The sequence below is a fragment of the Nicotiana attenuata genome, unplaced genomic scaffold (genome assembly GCF_001879085.1).
Source record: "Nicotiana attenuata strain UT unplaced genomic scaffold, NIATTr2, whole genome shotgun sequence".
NCBI lineage: Eukaryota > Viridiplantae > Streptophyta > Magnoliopsida > Solanales > Solanaceae > Nicotiana > Nicotiana attenuata.
Genome location: NW_017671198.1, coordinates 208,741 through 217,187, shown reverse-complemented (window position 1 = coordinate 217,187; position 8,447 = coordinate 208,741). Strand labels below are relative to the sequence as shown.

Sequence of the window (8,447 nt, the reverse complement as noted above, 5' to 3'; positions counted from 1 at the left end):
ATATATATATCTTAAATTGCTGGAAACATATGTTAAAAATTTAAATTTTTAGTTTTATTTTAATTCGATGATATAGCTTAATTCGATACAAAATTTTAAAAAAAATCTATAGTAAAAATTTATGATCGTAATTATTGTACATGACATTATATTCATGTAACTATAAAAATTTATAATTGAGAGTAAGTTAATGTTATACAACCATACAAACTTTGGGTGTTTCATTCTTTGTTGTAATTGCTTTAGACGATGATAGGATAATATACTATATTAAAAGCACGAAGGCCTTTAGTGAAAAGTCGTTCGCTTGTTTTACCCCTTTAAAATAAATTTTACACACAAAATCGTTATTAAATTACTCTCCCTAATATTTATGAGTTTTAAATCAACTAAATCATTATTTTCCTTATACATTTACCTCTTTGAAATCACATAAAACTTTTCATATTTAAACTATGTATGGAATTCTAATATCTTTTAAATTATTATAAAATTATAATTACCGTCCGAACAAAAAGTTCTTAAAGAAAGTTGTCTCTAATATCCTTTTTAGTTCCAAGTTCGTTGAACACTTTTGACGGCAAATATGATGAATCTATACTTAAAACTTGGACATTAGCTACATCAACAAAAATCAAGACAATTTAAAACTTAATCATAACGTTAAATACAATTGGTGAAACAAGGTTCAATACCCTTTAAAACTAGATTTTATATTGGGTATAATTATAATTTAATTATTATCCTAATATTTAGAAATTTAAAATTAATTAAATTTTGGTTATTAAATCTTCCCTAACCAATATATATATATATATATATAATATATATATATATATATTATATATATATATATATATAGAAAGTCCTAAATTACAGGAATTTAAGACCAAACAACTACATATATATAGAAAGTCCTAAATTTCAGGAATTTAAGACCAAACAAAAATTTACTTGTAAATCATTTCCGTATTTATATTGTGTAAAGTTATTATATTTTTTTTTCTTATGTATATTAGATAAAGTGTGTATAAGCGTACATTAAAAATTTTACTAATAAAATTTTTGATCTAATTTTAAGTCTTCAAAAATTGAAGATTACTATACTATGTAAACCAAACTTATAACATACTAGGACGAGTATGAAAATATATGTAAATAAGTTAAATACGGCATACTTAGGTTTTGAAAATAATAGTAGTATTTTAGTTTAAAGTAATATGTACTATAATGTACTTTAAGTTAATTATATGAATACATTGAATACATATTGTGAATTTATACTAATATAAATCACAAACCTAATTATAAGCAATTTAAGGTAGTAGTTAAAAGAGCTAAAAGAAAATATAGAGAACGAATGTGCAACTGTTCCTTATTGAATTAGCTATACAAATTAATATTCTTTTAAATATAAATTTACACATTTATTTATAATTCAAAAATAATATTTATATAATTTTCTTAAAAAATTAATACTCATTTAGATAGGTTACACGTGTAAGTGCGTAGTTTAAAACTAGTAATAAGTAAATGGGTGAATAATGAATAAAGGATTGGTTGCAACATGGCATGAGCATAGACGGAGGATATACCAAAGGGGACACATGGCACATGGGGTAGGGGCCTACAGTGAGAACCGAATGTGGGCCTAAAACGGTGTGCTAATTATCTGGGGAGATTGACATAGAATTAGGGGTGTCAATAGTTCGATTCGATCGGTTATTTTATAAAATTTGTACCATACTAATTTTTCGGTTATTCGATTATATATAACCAAAATTAAACTTTTCGAAACCGTCCCAATCATGTCGGTTTCTCTTCGGTATTGGTCCGGTTCGGTTAATTATCGGTATTTTTTTAAATATCATGTAAAATTCACCAGTAGAAGTAGAATGCAATACATATGTTCTTTTATAGGACTTAGCAAAACTCTCGAGACATTTTTACTGTTTAAAGGGTGATGAATTAAAAAAAAAAATGAAAGATGACTAGAGAATAAATCCATCAATTATTCTACAACAACGCAAAAGAAATCAAGCAAAGGCAAAAAAAAATATATATATATAAATCACACGAGTGGAAATGTATTAACCAATCTGGGACTCAAGAATAAAGTATATAGAAGATTAAATATTCAAAAAGATAAATTTAAATTATATGAAAGGAAACATATTCAATACATTGTAGTTTGGTACTCATAATCGCTAGAATACTTTGTGCCTTGTTAATGAAGATACTTGAAATAACTTAGTTTAAGTAGAAGTAGCATAATAGATTTTAGGAATTAGTATTTTGAGTTTAATGACTTGTTTGGCTTGTAACAGTTTTCATAATTCCAAGGCCCAAAAAAAAATTTAATGCGTTATTATTTTTAAACTTACTATATAAATATTTTTCACATGCAAAACTTATGGTTCGATATTTTTTCGATTTATTTTCATAAAATAAAAAACCTACCCTAATTATCAGTGCGGTTATAAATTTATATAAAACCTACGGTTTCTTTAAAAGAAACCTAAAAATCGGTTCGGTGCGGTACGATTCGGTCGGTTTAGTCGGTTTTCGAATATCCATTGACACACCAATATAGAATGGCCCGAAAGGGATTAGTTTTAGCCGAATCTTCTCAAAATTAACTGTATTTAAAAAATATGGCTCGGACGTGCACACAGGAATTTCTTTTACCGGATTAAATTATTAATCAAAATTTATCCGATTATATTTTGGCTTTTCAAGATTTTATTATTGATTGGTAGAGTTGTGCTATTATTACTCTACCTATTTGTTAAGTTATTTATCAAAATTTATCCGATTGTCATACTTTTGTTCTTCACGAGATTTCTCTATCGGATTGGTAGAGTTGATGACACATTTACTCTACATATATATTAAGTTGTTCATCGAAGTCTACGCGATTGACATACTTTTTCTAGATTGTTTTCACAAAGTGTTCTTCGAATTTACAACTTCAATTTTCAAACTACCCCCTATATACTCCAATTAATCTAATATTTGAAATAAAGCTTTCAATACCAACACAAATAATCATCAATTACCAATTTAGTTAAATAATACCAAATTAAAAAGACTCATTTTGTCGTATTCAACACTTTTTAAGGTCCAACAACAGTGCTTTAAATTTTTTTATAGTAAATCACCAAAATTTGTGTTTGAACTAAAAATTTAAGCATAAAATATCGATATTCAAATGATTTTAACTATAATCGATCACTAACTTCTATATTTTACCACCAAACAAGAAATTCAAACTTTAAAAATTAAAGAATTATGATGTTCAAGTCACAATCGCGAATATTTTGCTAAGACCGGTCAAAATGGATACATTCCACCAAGATCAATTACTTTGGGGGCACTTCGTGCAAATTTTTGAATTATGTGTACCTATATGACGCTGGTATTGTTAGTTTGTTACTCGGTCACGTAGTCACGTATGTTAGAAAATATTAAACATATATACAAAAATAATAGTGTAATAAAACTGCGATCAAGTATCAACACATAATTAACGCACTGTAAATCTTCAATGCTTTAACCGAAGAAATCAAGACATCTTAAAAGCTAAACTAGTTCATAAATACGTTCCATTTTCCATGAAATATTGAGCATTTTTCAAGAGACTTCGGTCCAAACACATCTCATTTGTAATGAAAAAAAAAATCATTCAGTATACAAAATGATCAATTATCTATGACAATGTGGTTTCGAACTCAGATAAACTATATTTTAATTAATTCATCAAGCACAAACAACGCAATTGGAAGGGAAATAGAGGAAGAAGAGTTACCTAATAATGTTTTTCAATGTATGCTTATCACTGAACTCCTCTCCTTTGTTACCCATTTTGAAAGATGGTGATTGAATTTTACAGAGGGGAGAAGAAAAAATATATAGGGATTGGGATTTTAAGAAGGATTAAACTAAAAGAAGGCTAAGAAAAAAGTTAAAGAAGTAAGAAATGTGGGGGGAGGAGGGGGGGGGGGGGGGTAAAGTGGGATTCTGGAAAAGACAAAAAATAAGAGGGAAAAAAGATGAGGAAAAGGAAAAAGAAAAGAAAAGGTTGGACCAAAAGATAAAAGGAATAAAGATATGGGAGACTTTTCAAACATATAATACTCAAGAAAAGTTACACCCTGGCCCTATCAACATTTTCTTTTTCTTCATACACCTTTTATATTTTTAATTACAATACGAAGCTTTCTTGTGACCTCACATGATTTTTTTCAATAAATACTAAATAAGTTACGAGATTCAACTATTTCTTTACGTTTCGTTCAAAGTAAGTCAATCAATTTAAAAGTGGGGGCTAATGTAGAAACTTCAAAAATTATGTCATAGATTGAACAAGACTACTATCTTGATTTGCATACATTCGGATCAAGTTTTAGACATCAGATGACATGCACAGATGACTCACTTTGGACTGGATCTGTCCAGACTGTCTTATCAGCACAATTAAGCAAAATCAAGCATTTTAAGGCACTTATATACGAGTTAAGAAGTGAGTCTAGTTGTCACAACAAAGACACTTTTTGTTCTCAAGGCACAACAAGGTAAGAAAATTGCCTCCAATTAGCACAACGATACAAGATTCTCTATTCCTAAGAAAAGAAAAACTAACTACACTCGGTTCAAGAAAAAATTTTGAAAAAGAACTACGATATGAAGAAAAACCAAGGGAGAATTGTTACAGTACCTAAGAAAATAAACTAAAGGATAAAAACAAAAATAAAACACATATTTTTGGATTTTATAGTTTTTATGATTTCCTTTTTGTATTTTTCAATAAACTATCTGCTAACACGAACTAATATAATTACTAAACTACTACAGGTCAATTAGAATGTAAAGTTATGATTATAGGCCAAAATATCTAAGAAGCCAACTGGCCAAAAAAAAAAAAAAGTAAATTAAAAAAAAATAAAAAACAAACAAATAAGAGTTTCCTCACCCCCACACTAAAGAAATTGCATTGCTCCAATGCAAAGCAATAAGAACAGAGGTATAAAAGGGACTTCCTAAGGCCCTTGGCCTAATCATCTGACACCATCAGTAATGTCCAAAAACTCATCATTAGGAATAGAATTCACTTCATCAGGTGCATTCCACCACCCCAAGTGTCAAGACCCAAAATTTTACTGAAACCGTAATAATGCCTAACACTACTAGCTAGAAAATTAACAACAGATATGCGGAAATAAAATTCATCAATGATAAAAAAAAAAAATAGTCTCAAATAGCAGAATAGCATAATAAATCAAGTCATAATGTCAATACAAATTGAAACAACCCAAAATCTTGTGTCACTAAATACATGAGCTCTATGTAGTACTAAATTTAAAGTCTAAACAAAATATAATATTGTACGAATAAATAAACAATAGTAATAATAGATAAAAGAGGGGACTTCCAGGCTTGCAAATAGAGTTGCAATGCAACCTCAAAATCACCAAGCAAATTCGGATAAAAAGCTCACTAGGCACCACCGCTATTAGCAACATCTAGATATACACACGAAATGTATCGTTTAGTATGAGTACAATCGACCATATGTACTAAATAAATAGCAAGCTTGACCTCGGATGTCACGACCCAAAATCCATCAAGGGTCGTGATGGCGCCGGAAATCACTATCAGGCAAGCCAACACCAAGAAGTTAATTAAATTTTTATTTTAGTATTTTTGAAATTATTTCTTTTTCTTACATTAAACAATAAATAATAAACTTCACCGAGTAAATAATGATGCCTTTAATAAATTGTCAATACTGAATAATCCCATATACATCCCAAAACCTGGTGTCACAAGTGCGTGATCAATTTCTAGGAAATAAAATGTAATACAATAACTGTCCGTAATACAAATTAGACAGAAAAGAAAATACAATACACTGAAATAGACTCTGCTGGCTGCGGGTCATCTCGAGAGATGCAGCTCACCTAAGTCTCCGTATCAACCATGCCGCTGCGCCCAACGAGGCCACTAGACATACATGTGCCTGTGCAAAAAAATGCACAGAAAGTGTAGTATGAGTACGAAAACAACACGTACCCAATAAGTATCCAGTCTAACCTCGAAGAAGTAGTGAAGAGAGGTCGACTTCGACACTTACTAGTGATCCAATAATGTGAGAAGTCATGGATTTTATAAGGCGACTGCAAACTCAAAAATCATGAAGCAGGTAAACAATTCTTTTTGTTAATAGAAATCTTCAAACTTATTTTCATCTTTTAACAATTTACATCTCCGGCTGATGAGGCCATATCAATTATCAAAAATTTCAAAACAATCAATCAAGTCATGTGCAAATCATGCCAAGGTCGTACGACCTGATCCAATATAATATTTAAACTGTGCACTGCCAGAGGGTTGAATGGCGCGAACCATAGATGCATCTATTACCCCGCTCATGAATCATACATGCGACGCAGTCAAATATAAATAAAAGAATTACCCCGCTCCCCAATCATATGTGCGACGCGGGTACACATAGATAACATAGATAAATACGTTCAAACAGTCAATCAAGAATTTATCAGGGAAACAATTACCCAAAGAAATGACGACTTCTCTTTTAACGGTCAAGAAAATGGTGTTTAGCCCTTTTAGAAATTCATTTACCAAGTTCGATATGATTAAGCATTTGAATCAACAATAGGGTTACAAATATTGCAAGTATAGCATGTTTTTGGGTCTTAGACTACCGGACCTAAACATAATAGTAGCTACGCACGGACTCTCGTCACCTCGTGCGTAGTAGCCCCCCAAAATAGGAGCACATATTTAATTACTTCACCTATGGGGATAATTCCCTCTTACAAGGTTAGAAAGGAGACTTACCTCACTCCGAAGTTCCATAACCGGCTTCCAAACCCTTTCAGCGACTCAAACCGATGCTCAACGCTCCAAAACTAGCCAAAAATTGTGCAAACCCATTAATATATACTCAAATTCTCGCTATAATCCAATTTATAATAATTTCTAACCCCGGTCGAAAAGTCGATAAAAATCACCCACGGGCCCACGTGCCCGGATTCCAAAATTTTTTGAAGATAAACTTTACCCATAATCCCACGAACTCAAATATATAATTTGTTTCCAATTTCACGCCCAAGTTCGTGGTCAACATCCGAAAATACATATTTCTAGGTTTTTCTTCAAAATCCCAAATTTCCACTAAGTCCCCATGATTTCTATGCTAATATCTAGATATAATCCAAGTATTTAACTTACAATGGATGGGACTAACTTACCTTCAATCTGCTAGGTGGATGCCCCTCTCAAGAAGCTCCAAAAATCGCCCAAGAATGGAGAAAATGAGCAAAATTGGCCAAACCCCGCTATTTAATGCGTTCCGCCTAGCGATTCCGCACCTTTCGACTCCTCGTTGCTTCTGCGCGTCCGCATCTGCGGTGCTCCTTATCACCTGCGCCCATTGCCGCTTCTGCGGCCATCATTTTCGCTTCTGCGCTTGCGCAGATGCGGTCAAGGCTCCGCACTTGCTGTCCTTCACCTGGGCGGCCCTGTCCCGCTTCTACGACTTCTAGGCCGTTTTTGCGGCTCCGCACCTGTGGCCAAAAGCTTGCAGGTGCGATTACACCAGATGCCAGCACCCTCAATTCTTCTTCACACTCCAAATTCGATCCGTTAACCCGGAATCCACCCGAGGCCCCCGGGACCCCGTCCAATTATACCAACCAGTTCTAAAACATAACGCGGACCTGCTCGAGTCCTCAAATCACATCAAACAACGCCGAAATCATGAATCGCACCCCAATTCAAGCTTTATGAACTTTAGAACTTTAAACTTCAACATTCGATGTCGAAACCTATCAAATCACGTTCGATTGACCTCAAATTTTGCACGGAAGTCATATTCGACATTACAGACATATTCCAACTTCCGGAATTGGAATCCGAACCCGATATCGAAAAGTCCACCTCCGGTCAAACTTCTCGAAACCTTCAAATTCCTAACTTTATCCAAATGACTCCAAAATGACCTACGGACCTCCGAATCCACTTTCGGACGCGCTCCCAATGCCAAAATCACCATACGGAGCTATTCCCAGACTCGGAATCCCAAACGGACATCGATAACAATTAAAGGCACTGCAACCCAAATTTATGAAAATCTTCCCAAAATGCTAACTTCCACAATAGGCACCGAAATGCCCCGGGTCATCCAAAACTCGATCCGGACGTACGCCCAAGTCCTAAATCATCATACGAACATGTTGGAACCTTCAAATCTCGATTCCAAGGCCGTTTACTCAAAATCAACCCTTAGTTAGATTCTTCTAACTTAAAGCTTCCGAAATGAATATTTTCTTTCCAAATCAACTCTGAACTTCCCTAAATTCAATTCCGACCATGCGTACAAGTCATAATACCTGATGTGAAGCTGCTCATGGCCTCAAACCACC

The 8,447-nt window shown here is 32.9% G+C and overlaps 1 protein-coding gene across 1 annotated transcript in view; it reads right to left on the bottom strand.

The window, feature by feature from the left end:
• The window catches only part of LOC109206627 (WPP domain-interacting protein 2), an 8,789-nt gene extending 4,886 nt beyond the window's left edge, over positions 1 to 3,903 (bottom strand). Inside the window, exon 1 of the mRNA XM_019369467.1 lies at positions 3,809 to 3,903. The gene's annotated coding sequence lies outside the window, so the exon portion shown is untranslated. The remainder of the gene's footprint in view (positions 1 to 3,808) is intronic.
• Positions 3,904 to 8,447: the final 4,544 nt, after the last annotated feature.